This window comes from Papaver somniferum, chromosome 5 (assembly GCF_003573695.1).
Source record: "Papaver somniferum cultivar HN1 chromosome 5, ASM357369v1, whole genome shotgun sequence".
Lineage (NCBI taxonomy): Eukaryota > Viridiplantae > Streptophyta > Magnoliopsida > Ranunculales > Papaveraceae > Papaver > Papaver somniferum.
Genome location: NC_039362.1, coordinates 138,646,946 through 138,662,598, shown reverse-complemented (window position 1 = coordinate 138,662,598; position 15,653 = coordinate 138,646,946).

Sequence of the window (15,653 nt, the reverse complement as noted above, 5' to 3'; positions counted from 1 at the left end):
ATAGGCTGCAAGTGGGTGTTCAAAGTTAAGCATAATCTTGATGGTTCTCTGGATAAATTCAAAGCCAGACTTTTCGTCGAAGGATTTCACTAACAAGAAGGAATTGACTTCACTGAAACTTTCAGTCCTGTAGCAAAGCCAACCACCGTTAGAGTTATTCTCTCTCTTGTAGTCAACTATAACTGGTACATTGCTCAACTGGATTTGAGCAATGCTTTCTTGCATGGGGATCTCTCAGAAGAAGTATACATGACACAACCTCCTGGATTTATTGATCATGAACATCCTAACTATGTTTGCAAGCTTCACAAATATCTCTATTGGTATGACAAGCTCCAGCAAGTTCTATTATCCAACAACTTCAAACCATCTACTGCAGATTCATCCTTATTTGTTCAAAAATCGGGCTCAACAATTACTATTATTCTTGTCTAAGTTGATGACATTCTGCTCACAGGTAACTCTAAGTCTTACTGTCAAGAACTTATAACTGATCTGCAAAACCACTTCCCTATCAAATATTTAGGTTCTCTGCACCATTTTTTGGGTTGGAAAGTCAAGAGAAATGATTCAGGTCTTTTCATGTCTCAAACAAAGCATTCTATTGATCTTCTTGATAAGTATGACATGGCTTGAGATAAACCATGTTCTTCGCCTATTGTCCCACATTGCAAACTACTTGTCGGTTCAGGTACTCTTCTTGTTGACTCTACTTCTTATAGATCTCTTGTTGGTGCTCTACAATATATCACATGGACAAGATCAGAAATCAGCTTTGTTGTGAATCAAGTCTGCCAGCACATACAAACTCCAACATCTGATCATCTCATTGCTGCTAACATGATACTGAGATATGTTAAGGGTACTATTGATTATGGTATTTTGTTCAGCAAAGGATTAACTGTTGTTCATGGCTTTAGTGATGCTGACTAGGCTGGTGACCTTGATTCTATAAGAAGTACTGGTGGTTATTGCATCTTCTTTGGCTCAAGTCCTATTTCCTGGTCAAGTAAAAGACAACACTTTGTTGCCAGATCTTCCACTGAAGCAGAGTTTAGGAGTCTTGCCAATTCTGCAGCTGAAGTCTTATGGATTTGCAAACTTCTCAGGGACTTGCATATTTTCCTTCCCATTGCTCCCTTTTTGCTATGTGATAATATCAGTGCAATCTCCTACTCTTCCAATCCTGTTTTTGACTCAAGGATGAAACATTTGGCAATAGACTACAATTTTGTCAAGGAATTAGTTCAGGCCAAAGAAATCTCCATATCATATATATATATACTATTAATCAAGTTGTTGATATTTTTACAAAGGGATTGACAGGACCAAGATTTGCTCTATTAAGGGACAAGTTGAAAGTTCTGCCAAAGACAGCTCTGCTCATCTTGAGGGAGGATAATAACAAAATAAATGTTTTTGACTCACTTGTGTGTTGTCACTCATTCATCGGTTCAGGTGTACTCTATGGGATGTAACTCTCTCATTAGTCCTGTGTAGGTTAGCAGGATTGACAGCCTGTTTGTGTATGTTAGCTTTCATTACACAGATATTTATTTATGTGTCTGTGCCTTTAATGTGTAAGAGAGAGAGAGAAGATAATCTCTATGAGTTTTAAGTTTTCAGTTCTGTAGGTTTTGTAAATTCAACATTTTCCCATAATGAAAATTCATCATTCATTTGAGTAGTTGTGTAACTAAGCATAGTATATGAAGCACCCATTAGTTTAATGAATTTTACCTCAGAAGAGAATATTGTATTTTACTTCGAGATTTACATGGTTGTTAATGGGGATACCATATTGCTTGGGATACTTATCCAAAGATAATGGATATTTTATTCTATTTGGTTTTTGGTATTTTCTAAAAGTAACGATGAATATTTAGAGTATTCCCATCCTTAACTTTTTTTTAACCGCAACTCTTACATTTCTCTAGTTCTGAATTGTCCAAGGGGATGCAAATGAATAAATTATCCTAAAGTTACTTCTGTTTGTTTTCCTGTCGAACTTCAATTGAGAAGACCAATTGTCTTTATTAGACCAAGTTATAGTGAGACTGTTAATTGATCCACATCTTCTTCATTGTTATTGAAAAAACATTACAAAGCCTCGGATATATTTCAACCCCTATTTTTAGGTTATCCACGGTGGGGATTGCATTTTTGTATGCCCACCAAACAAACATCCGCACTTTGGGTGGAATGAAATTTACCCACATAGCTTTGTGAGGAAATGAAATGCCACCACTTACCTGATTTCTTAAGCAGTTGTACCTCTCCTTGATTATAGTTTCAAAATTAAAGTTAATGAAAATATCATCTTCCTCCTCTTGCAGGTCTGGAGAGTCACCTAGCAGTGCTTATAAATTTTTTAACTCATCTCCCTCTACTTGAGTTGGGTTCCTTTTTAGTTGAATTGTCCCACTTCAATCTACCATCTGGTCTTCCTCTTTACCCTCTTTATTCACCACCACCTTAAAAACATGTTGATGATATATATATATATATATAACTGGAAGGGAGTCGATATATTCCAGTCATTATACCAATAATTAACTGGGTTTTGATTTTAGTAGTTCTGATAAAATCTCTTTTGATGTTAAAATATTTCCAATTGCCATAGATATAAATATCATTTCTTGGACAATTTTCAAATGATCCATATGACACAAAAATAGTTGTTGAACAATAAATTGTTTTGAACTAAGATTGCTAAGGACCAATGAACATCCATTGCTTAAATCATATTTCGAGATGTGTAACTAAACAAGCTTGACTTGAAATTTCTTCTTTGCAATTTTAAACATACTAGAAGTCGTACGACATAGTCTCATAAAGATAGAACGGGAATACATGTGAGTATGTAAATAGAATGGTTCAGTCTTCACATACCTCTCTTGTTGACGAAGTCTCCGAATGTCTTCGTCGAGCTTCAATCTTCTAAGGTTGTTCAGTGATGTCTGATACTCAACTAATATACCTAATCTAGGACTTGACTATAGTAAACTAGAAATTAAGATATTATTTTGTGCATCTAACATTGACAACAAGCTTGAGATAAAAAAACTTGTGAGTTCGACCGTACAATGCTCTAACACACATAAATCAATATATTAATTGCTAAAGCATCCAAAAAATGTGTGCCATATCTATTACAGTTACAAACACATAATAAGATCCTTTAGGAAACTGGCGGTTAGAATACCTAACTATAGACTTACTCAATATGTGTTCAAAGTATAAAGCATTACGATGAAATCATATATACATTAATTGGATTTGGTGGCAGCAAGGTAAATCTAATTATGGGAAGTGATAAACATATATATACACTATTACTTAAATAATTTGGTTATTGGATTTTTGGTAATCTATATGGCTAGTTTTATTGTGCATTATTTTGGCTTGAAACAAAATAGAGAACTCTCTTAGAATTGGACGATTAAAAGGACGAATTTTATTTTACATCAGCCGTAGGTCAGATTAAAGCAGTGTCGTTACGGCAGGGTTATTTCTAGTATACTATGTTAGAGCATAGCTCGGTTCAACTCACCAACCGTTGGTATTTCAATTTTGGTTGTCATATTTTAGTATCAAAACTCGTCTAGAGTTGCTTGATTAAATCTCCTAGAGTCAACCTCGTTTAGGTTAGACTAGCAAGTCTAGGAATGTTGAGAAATACAAGTATTACTCCGAATATCTGAACAATGTGAAGAAGCAGCGAATTACAACGAAGACATCATCCTTCCACTTGAGGTTAGTAATATTGACTTGAACTGTTTCATTCCTAACGTATCTTTCAAGTCGTGCTATATTGAAAACATAACTGTGAAGATGTATATACAGTACATATTGTATAATATTCTAGTGATGTGACATGATCATAATTATATGATCATAGTATTAGGGAATTAGACTACGAAGTATAACGCTTATCTTTTGAACTTCGAAGATATGACATCGACATAATCTTGTATATATTGTTATGATTATGTGAATGGGTTATGATGAAGATTTCATCCTAGGAAACAATGTTTTACAGTTGTTTAAAGGAAGTACATTCATGAACTTGTTTTATGAATCGAAAGGGAAATCATTAGGCTTATTGGTCCGGCTATTCATTGCAAATATTTGGATGACCAATATGTGTGAGATGGTAGAACCGATCTTAACTTATGTTATGTATCTTGGTATAAATAATCAAAATTCCTGACTTATGGTTTGGTATGACTGGTTTTTATTAATTGGTGTGACCGATCCTAGTAATTAGTGTGACCGATCCTAGTAATTGGTGTGACCGATCATGAGTATGTGTAATTGATCCTTGTAATTGGTGTAACCAGTCCTGGTAACAGGTGTGACCGCTCACAAGTAATACCATGTGTATATGTAACCGATCCTTGTAACTAGTGCAACCGATCCAAGTGACTGGTGTGTCCGATCACAAGTATTTCTATAATTAGGTATAACCGATCCTAGTGATTGGTAGAACAAATTGAACCCATGTATGTGATTTGGTATTTGATCAACCACATAGTAGTCTTCGAATACAGGTGAACCAATTCTAAACTTGTTTGGAAGTGTGGTATAACCGATTCCAATAATGCAAATTCATGTAAATATGAAATAAGGATTTGCAGTGAAAAGATGTCAACATACTTTGAACACGTACAGTAACTCTTCAAGGTGATCATGTGCCGAAATAAATTGAGAATCTTTTAGTTAAGGTGTTTGGTTTTATATGCTTTAATTACCAGCAATTAAATGCATATCTCTAGAGAATAAAAACTAGTAATGTGCATTTACTAATTGGAGATTTTCTACTGAGAGATTTCAAAAATATTGGACAAGCATTTATTGGAATTATGAAAACTGAATTTGCAATTCATTGCATATCTTGAGAATACTTTCGGTTTTGGAAATTCCTTGGTGTCCAAACTGTTGGAGCACTGCTTGGTCGAACTCGCAAGCATTTCTATATCAATCTTGTTTGTCAATTTTAGTTGCCAAAACTATAAGTCTTGATTTCTGGTCTACTTATAGGTAAGTATCGGATTAAGATACTGAAAAAGCGAGGGTACCCAAATATACCACAAGCTAAAACTTTTCCTACCTGTAAGTCCTTTCTCCGAAAGTAATTGTCTGTGGACTGAGTCGAGACAATACAACTAATCGGTTCACACTTTGTGTGATCGTCTATGGATACGAGATCGAGACAATACAACAACGAAGTATGTTTACTTGATACAAAGGTTCGGACTTAACAAAACACAATAGGATTGCTTATCAAGTAAATATGAATTAACGTTTGTGTAATTTACTTTAATTATAATAAAAAAATTATAATGCGGAAATATAAAGTAAATGACACAGCAAGATTTTGACAGCGAGGAAACTACAAATGCAGAAAAACCCCAGGACCTTGTCCAGAATTGAATACTCTCAGGATTAAGCCGCTACATAAAATTACACCAACTTCGTATAGTTGAGACCAAGCAACTAAACATATAAATCACATAGTTTCGTCTGTATTTCCACGCCTCCAACTTATAAATAAGTCACGTACTTGGATTAATTCCTTTGGTTCGTATCCCAAACAGTAAAGGAACAACAAATTTGTTTGGTATCAACTCTCTTCAACCAAGTGATATGAGTCAGACAAAAGGCTCTTCCGTTTATCTTAACATAAACTCCTTCGTCAGGTCCTTAGATCTATATTATGTTCAATTACCGAAGTAATCGTTTAAGATTAAGCCAACAACACTCTTAATCCAAAGAATTGTGTTGATGCCGATCTACTCAATTAATAAATCCAATCTACCACAAGGATAAAACGATTATTAATTGGATCCTCTTTTACCAAATCAAGTATTGTGCACACCAAAGATTATAAACCCAAGTCATATCTTCAATATCTTCTTTGTCTTCAGATCTTCTTAAATCTTCAATAAAAACCTGCACACAATCACTTGAATTTCTTGTGATCAATCACGCACAGAACGGAGTCTGTTAACAATGGATTATCACAAGATCGCAATTATCTGAACTAGTTTGAGTGAATCTTATATCAGAAGAGAAGATTCTCAAGAATAAAAAAACTAGGTGCAATCATATTTCAACCACCGTTAGTCAATCAAATCAATTGAAAACAAAAGATAAACCGCAATTATCTAGTTTCCCATCAACGATACACGCTAGATCTTCTCAATACCAAAGAAGACTTTAAAATGAGCGGGCGTAAGAGATTTCGCCTAATTAGGTTACTCTCCTCTCCGAATAGGCGGCTACACCCGTAACAAAAACAAAAGAGGAAGTCTGTTGTTACGAAGGATTAGTTTGCTAGAAAGAAAAAATTCAAGTATTTATAGACAAGGAAGTTTGGACACCAAGGAATTTCCAAAACCGAAAATATTTTCAAGATATTCATTAAAGCACAAATTCGGTTTCCATAATTCCTGGAAATTCTCTATCCAAAAATAATGATCGAAATCTCTCGGAAAATATAATTAGTAAATGCACATTACTAATTCTGGAATTTCCCTACAAAATGAAATTAATAACCTTGATTAAAAGATTCTTAACTTACTTATGTTTCGATCCTGGGATTCTCCTCCCTTAGCCGTTAAGGAATATATTTGAATAATTAAAGAAATAAACATTCACAGCACGTGTTCAAAGTATGTCGACATCCTTACTTTGTAAGTTCTCTTTCACACTTACAACCTTGAAATCGATTTTCCACACTTCCAAACAAGTTTAGAATTGGTTCATCTGAGTTTCAAGAACTATGTGATTGATCAAACCAACATTCAATCACAATCATGGGTTTAACGGTTCTACCAAAACAAGTTTCGGTTCTACCTCCGTGTGAGTACTGTGCATAGTCACACTAGCTTTCCAAAGTTCGGTTGACTAGGTACTAGGATCGGTTCCCCACATATAGATGGTATCTAACTTATATGTGTTGCACATGTTCATAGGATCGGTTCCCCTTTGCCTAAAAACGTGTTGCACATGTCCATAGGATCGGTTCCCCTTTCTGCTATAAACCTTGTTGTACTCCATACTAGGATCGATCCCCCTTTCCCATATTTGGTCAGGCAACACAAACCCTATCATACCATCTCAGGTGATTACTTAATATCGATTTCACTAATAAAAGTCATACCAATACATAAGTCAGGACTTTGTGAATAGATCTACCAAGAACACAAACAAGTTGTGAGCGGTTATACTCAATCACACATACTGGTTGTTTATAAGATATACAATGAATAACAAAATCAATAACACCTGGCAATTTCCTTTTCGGTTCACAAACAAGTTTATGAACTTACTTCCTTAGAACACATGTAAACATTGTTCCCTAGGATGAAATCATCACCTCATACCCATACATAATCACAATAGCATTCAAATGATTATGGCGATGTCTTATCTACAAAGATTAATGGTTAAACAATAAACCTCGTATTGTATTCCTTAATACTATGTCTATCTAGAATTCAAATATGCTTCGCAGTTATGTTTTCAATATGCATGACTTGAAAGATATGTTAGGAAATGAAACTGTTCAAGTCAAATATCACTAACCTCAAGTGGAAGGATGATTGTTGTTGTTGTAGCTCCTTGCTTCTTCACATCTTCAAGTCTTCGCAATACTTCTAATGTCTCATATCCTAATACTTTCAAGCTAACCTATACGAAGTTGACTCTAGTACATAATCAAGCGACTCTTAACATGAGTTTTGATTCGCCAAAATATGACAATCAAACTTGACATACCAACGCTTGGTGGGTTCAATCGAGCAATGCTCTAACAATCTCCCCCTTTGTCAATTTTATTGAAAAAACTCCTACAACATATGGATAAACAAATTACAAGAATTCATTACACATCCGCTTGATTCCCGAATCCAACAGTACAGTAAACTGCTTATATTCAATCCTTGAAAATGCCGTTGTTGACATTATAATAACAAAGCTATTACTCCTCCTAAGGAAGATAGGTAGATATTTGTTAGAGCATTGCTCGGTCGAACTCGCATGCGTTGCTATCTCAAGCATGTTTGTCAATGTTAGTGATCAAAACTATAAGTCTTGATTTCTAGTCTATTATAGCTAAGTCTCGGACTAGGATAGAAATTGTAGTTGAGCTCAAGGACTTCATGGCGATTCATCATACAAGTAGAAGAACTACTCAAGGAACCGATGGAAATTCTCGACAAAAAGGTATGTGAAGACTTGAACTTATCTATCACTCAAAAGTCTATCTACTCTATCTCCTACTCTTTGAGACAAGAAGTCGTATGCTATATATATAGACTTTGATTATACACATTTGGTATTTCGAGCCGAGTATATATCGCCTATCTATATCTCGAAATATGAGTTGGTAAGCTTTTCGCTTTAACCAAGTTTATCTTTACCATGTGACGAAAGTCATGATATGTTTTAATCATCTTGAAAATTGCTTTGACGAGAAATGGTGTCACAACTATATAACGTCCTCTAAGAATGTTTCAATGATTGAAATGAGAGTTTAGATTAAATAACCAATGGTGGACATAAGCATTGTTGTGGAAACACATTTATGTATAAGTCCTATTCCTTGAACCAAAGTTTGCGAACTTTATTGATCAAAATAACCGGAAGAACGGCGTGAGCCAAGTCCGCGAACTCAGTCCACGAACCTAGTCTTCGAACTTGAGAAGGTTATATATCTGAAGATGATTTCTGAACTTAAACTTTAAAAAGACTAAGGAATGCAGTTTTCAACCCATGGCTATAAAAGTTCATGAACCAATTCAAGTGAATCAAATCATCTTTGCTTCAATTGTGTCTTGTGTAGTACATGAGATTTCCTTGCAATTGAACAAATCTCTAACTAGTTCATTTGAAGTAATTTGAACTAGTTATGGTGAAGAAGAACATGGTTGATATGAAATGATCATATGGCTAACCTTTTGGTTAACTATTGTTGAACCAACAAGTGCATACGTTTGGGTACGGTTAACAAACCTAGAAGCATGCATTGTCAAGTGAGTACAACAAGCTAATTTTTTGATCTAACGGTTGAGAAATATTAGCTTGAATCTAAATCAGGTTTTTATCTAACAGTGGATATTGATTTCTTTGTTACCAAGGTAACTTAATTGCAAACCATGATTTGAAAGACTATATAAAGGGAACTCTAGCTTCTGCCCAAAACTAATCCCCACACCTTACGTGTGATACTAGTTTGCATACTAGAGTCGTTTCTCCTTTAACCTTTGGTTTTCTTCTTCTAAAACCAGGTTAACGACTTAAAGACTTCATTGGGATTGTGAAGGCAGATCAATACTACTTTTATCGTAGTTGTGTGATCTGATCTTTCATCTTCTATCGTACGAGTACAATCAGATTAATTGGCTTGAGATTGATATCTCTGATAGGCAAGATATAAAAAGTAATCACAAGCATCTTCTTCTCATTGTTTGTGATTCCGCAACATATTGTTTCGCTACCATACGATTAATATTGTTGTGAGGTGATTGATAACTCTAGGATGTTCTTCGGGAATATAAGACCGGATTATCAATTGGTTCCTGTTCACCTTGATTATTATCAAAATACGGAATAAAACCTTTTAAGGTTTATCTGTGGGAGACAGATTGATCCTTTGATAGACTTGTCTGTGTGAGACAGATTTGTTTATTGTCAAAGCCTGCGATTTTGGGTCGTAGAAACTCTTAGTTGTGGGTGAGATCATCTAAGGGAATCAAGTACGCAGTATCCTGCTGGGATCAGAGGCGTAGGGAGTACAACTGTACCTTGGATCAGTGGGAGAATGATTGGGGTTCAACTACAGTCCAGTCCGAAGTTAGCTTGGAGTAGGCTAGTGTCTGTAGCGGCTTAATACAGTGTGTGTTCAATCTGGACTAGGTCCTGGGGTTTTTCTGCATTTGCGGTTTCCTCGTTAACAAAATTTCTGGTGTCTGTGTTATTTCTATTTCCACATTATATTTGTTTATATAATTGAAATAATATAGGTTGTGCGTTTAGATCATCAATTAGAATAATCCAACCTTTGGTTGTTGATTGTCATTGATTGATCCTTGGATATTGGTCTTTGGTACCATCCAAGTTATTCCTTGTGTTTGATTAAAGACTCGCTGATTTCTATTAGCTCGAGTAAATCAAAACAAGAGAGAGATATTAACTCCTTGATATACTTTAATCTAGATTGAGTCTGACTGTCTAGTTGATTCTCTAGAAAAGTATATTGGAGTTAGTCCATACAGATTGCTAAGCGAAATATTGGGTGGTGTTGTTAGACCCCCGCTTTTTCAATTGGTATCAGAGCAGGAAAACATGTTTAAGACCTTACAAGTATGTGTTTATAGCGATCAGACTCTATGGACAGATGTGCTATCTCAATAAATGCACCACCAAATCCAGGGATTATAGAATCTTCTTCTATAATTAAATCCGTAGAAGAAATCCTGTCCAGACCTTCACCAGGTTTAAAATCCCTTGAAGTCTTTTCTGAAATTGAAAAGAAACTTGAAAGCTTGTCTTCTGATGTTGATATGTTTCTCCTTAATGAGCAAGAATCTCTTGCGAGGCTAAACCAAGCTATGACAAATAATATTTTTGTAGAGGTTGACATTCATTCAATTATCAATGAGAATGTAATTCTCATCTGTAATGTTCTAACCTGCAAGTCTTGGTTCAAGAGGAGTCTAAATCTCGGTCACATGAATACCTTGTTACACATAAATTTTGTCTTTGCCCAATTCCTGATATGTATTTTCAAGATGGTTTCAGACAAACTATTTTCAAGAACAATTTCTGATAAGATGGAAAAAGAGAAATCAGATCTTCAAAAATTCTTTAATTCTGATAATGCTCTTTGATAGTTTTATGTCAATTGTATTCTGGGATGATCTCAGTTTTTCAATATGTAAGAGCTGTTGGAAAGAAGCCCTCTCATGGTGTTATGATGTGCAAACACTGTTAGACTCATGGTCCTCCATGTACCAAACATGTCCTTAGTTGACACACGAGCGGTTCACACACGGATTCAGGAACCGTCTCATGAACAAGTCTAGTACTCGAACGTGTCAAATTTTTTGTTTGAAATCTAAAAGAAGTTTTTATTCTCCTCGTTGTCTTCACCTTCTTCTTCAGTTCGAGAACTCAAATAGAAGAATCAACAGTTCGCATACTTCTCCCTCCTTTTTCTATTTCTTCTCCCAATCTTCTTGCTAAATATATTGTATCATTGGAACTGGAAGAAGACAATGCTTCTTGGGTCAAAAACGGTTTGTTCTTCTAAATTCGTGTTTGTAATTCACCATTAGCACCAGTTCGCAAACTAAGTAAGTTTTCGCTTTTGTTTTTGTATTTTTGCAATCATAAGTAGAAGAAGAACTAGGCATGAAGGGAGTTCAAGTCAACAAGCTAGAAATGAACCTTTCCTTGACCCTAGTATCGGTGCTGGGTTCATCAACCCTGCCGCTCGCGAACTGTACCAAGTGCTCAAAAACAAAGCACCCATCTGTGAAAGGTACTATGATGCATCCAAACTAGATGTTCCGGGTTTGGTCGGGTTTTTCAATAAGCACAATTGGGAATAATTCATAAACCTTTAGGGAGTGTTCGTATTGATATGGCGCTCAATTTTATGCTAATATTCATGATGAAGACACGGATCTCTGTTCTTTCAAATCCATGGTTGGAGGCACTACTTTTACTGTGAATCGTTCTGTCATCTCCAACCTGCTTAGTGTACCTCTAGGCGGTGATAGATTTCCCCCTCCTGAGTTTGGTAGACTTTCCTTAGGAGTGTTGTCAAACAGGTTGTTTGATAAAGACCTCTCTCGGAATGATGGTAAGGTTTATGTAAGAGGAGCAGGATTGTTTCTCAAAGTTGCAGCTAAACTTATTGTGGCAAATATGATGCCCAATACTTGCGACAGCAACTCTTGGACCAGGGGACTTACTGAGTTCATCTATTACATTGTTGAAGAGAGAAATATTGTATTCTGTGGAATTATCATTGATCAAATGATGAGTGTCAGACACAACACAAGAAAGAAACCAGGTTTCCCTTGTCTCATTTCAAGAATTTGTGCTAACTCTAATATTCATGTCTTTGGCTCTAATCTTGGAGCACCAACTGTGATGACTATGTCAAGCATTGAGAAGATGAGGCCCTGAACAGTCAGGGTAGACTCAAGAACTCATAGGACTCCAGCTGCTGAAGAACTGTCACGCCTTCGAGCAGAACTTGCTGAACAACGAGAAGAAAATGCGGTTCTCAGAGAGCAAGTAGATTTTCCAGGAAATGTTGTTCGAGAGTTGCTAGAGAAGTTTTATTAAATTGAAAGAGATCATTATGGATGGAGTGACTGATATCTCTTATCGATATCTTTCTTTGGTATTATCTATTTAAACTTATCTTTGTTGGATTTAAAGTTTATGGCTTTTTGGTGTAATAACGTTTTATGACACAATGGTTTGGATGATTATGTTTTTTACTCAAATGATATCTGCGTTAAATCCACAAGAAGTAGAGATTACCTTATCAAAAGTAAAGTCGTTCGTGATCAGTATTCACGTATTGATAAAAGAATGAATGTACTTTTGACAAATACAAAAGTTAAGCCTATATTGTCAAATATTTGATGGAAGATAGGTTAAAATCTTTTGTTTTCAAGGATTATGTATATTAATATCGTTGTGCAAATAGTGATGAAAAATAGAATGAATCCTTGTGTATTCCACATTATTGATCATCCCTGATCCATATTTTATGTATTACTGTGAGGCTCCGTAGTGTATCTTATGTTGAGCACTATACAAACAAGTTGATTTGTTAGCTTAGTTGATGTTCCGTGAGATATGTTATGTCGAGCATATTGAACTAAATTAATCATCTTGTTTAGTTATTTAGTTATTGCTCCGTAAGTTTTCTCATTTCGAGCAAAACAAATGAAAATTAAATTGATTACTTTTGTGATTAGTTTTGTTACGTATTCCGATTAGATTAATTATGGTTCTCTTGTAATTAATCTAGTTGTGTATTTTCGTGTCTCCATAAGTTCTCTTATGTTGAGCATAATCAATTGAATTGATCACTTTTTGTGGTTAATTTGATTGCGTGTTCCGATTAAATTAATCATGGGTTTACTTGTGATTAATTTGATTGATTTTTTGGATATAAAAATCATTCATATGGTTTTGGTGTCCAATAAAAATCCTTTTTTTCTTTCGAAATTAAGGTCGCTCTTGTTGTTCCTTCGGGAATGACATCAAATAGGGGAGAGTTCTTTTGAACTTGTGATTAATGGTCATATTTTGAGGGGTGTGCGGCTGTGGAATTTTAGAGGGGTTATCTTGTATCTTTAAACTCCTTGATGAATGCATTTAGCTTCAGCTTTATGATTGCATCTAAATTAGTTGGTATGTATTTTTTTTCCTTTTGTCATAAATATCTCTCTCGAAAATTTCATTATGATCCCGTTCTTGTACCTTTGCCAATTTTATTGACAAAAAGGGGGAGAATTAATATGTAGTTCACACTACACATACATATGGTTTTCGGATCATTGTGTAAGGGGGAGTGGTTTCCATATGAGATGGAGTATTGACTAAGGGGGAGTGATACATATGACCATAGTATTATTGTTGAAGTTATGATATAATTGGACCTTGACGTTGTGTAATAATACTATGAAACTGTATAACAATGATCGAGACCGATGCTTTCTCATTGTTATAGCTACGGATCTTCAATAACGATGATGCTAAACTTACAACCTTTGGGATCATTGGAGTACTTGGAAGTGACGAAGATTTCGAGGAATGTTGAAGATTATACATGTGGAATAGGAGATACTAAAGTTTCTTTATCTTTTTTGTATTCCATATGTATTCATAGTTTTGTCATTAAAATTGACAAAGGGGGAGATCGTTAGAGCATTGCTCGGTCAAACTCGCATGCGTTGCTATCTCAAGCATGTTTTTCAATTTTAGTGATCAAAACTATAAGTATTGATTTCTAGTCTATTGTAGCTAGGTCTCGGACTAGGAAATAAAGTGTAGTTGAGATCAAGGACTTCATGGCGATTCATCATACAAGTAGAAGAACTACTCAAGGAACCGGTGGAACTTCTCGACAAAAAGGTATGTGAAGACTTGAACTTATCTATCATTCAAAAGTCTATCTACTCTATCTCCTACTCTTTGAGACAAGAAGTCGTATGCTATATATATAGTCTTTGATTATACACATTTGGTATTTCGAGCCGAGTATATCTCGCGTACCTATATCTCAAAATATGAGTTGGTAAGCTTTTCGCTTTAACCAAGTTTATCTTTACCATGTGACGAAGTCATGATATGTTTCAATCATCTTGAAAATTGCTTTGACGAGAAGGTGTAACAACTATATAACGTCCTCTAAGAATGTTTCAATGATTGAAATGAGGGTTTAAATTATATAATCAATGGTGGATGATAGGATCCGGAGATGCCTATATATATAACCGCAATCGCACGGTGTCTAACTAGTAGACATAGGCAAGTACGGGTCGTTCCCACAGGGAGAAGTGGAAATACCGTAATCAATATCTCTAATAAAACTAACGATGAACAATATTTTTGGATTTTTGGAATTGGAAACGAAATACTAAAGTTAAACCAATAAAATAGATTCAATAGGAAAAACGGTAACCAGGGTTTTATCGTATCCACCACTATTTCTATTCAATTACTGAAATGAAACATAATTATGAGTATATGTTTATCTTTCGTTCTATCGACATCACCTATTATAATTATTAGAATGACAAATATCGCTGGGACACCCTAAGCATGACACGTCAAAAGTTTAAACCAGAGCATGCACCATCAAATTGTATTAGCGAGAAAATAATATGGAACTAAATTTTAGTTCACAAATATTATTTCGCTATCTTAAGCATAACTCATCAAAGAAATGAATCCAAGCATGGACTATCAAACAATGAGACAAATATAATTGCAAAACTACTGATTACAAGGATTTGAACCCAGCGAAGCAACAACTCATGTTTTTAATTAATCGATAAACAATAATCAATAACTAGTCTATTCAAATCATAATAGTCTTTGCTCGATTAATCAATTAAAATAGCTTATACTCCAGGTGGTTTCCTCATAAAACCCTAGTCACAAGAAAAATCTAATAAAACATGGAGATGGGTTTCTTAAAACCCATAAAAATAATCAACAAAATGATAAGAAGATTAAACCGTTAAGTCATCTTCTTCCCGTTTGTTTTTCACTCCAAGTAACTTCCTAGGCCGCCGCACTTCTTCCTCTCCGTCTGTCACTAAAAGAGAAGAACAAAAACCTCACTCCAAACCGGCCTCCTCCCCTTTTTCTTCTGTTCTGTCGAAATGATTATAATCTCTCAATTCTCCTAGGTCTAATTTCCGCCTCCAGCAACGCCCAGCCCAGTAACTACCGAATTCCGGCCCACTATCAAAGTCCAACTTCTGTTTAACCCATCAGCTGCAACTTCTGTTCGGACACCAGTTAGCTTCAGCTTGCTCCCATCTTTGCCAATGCATTTCATATAAGAACAGTTTTATATTCACCCCACAGTAACTCTCAAATTAGTC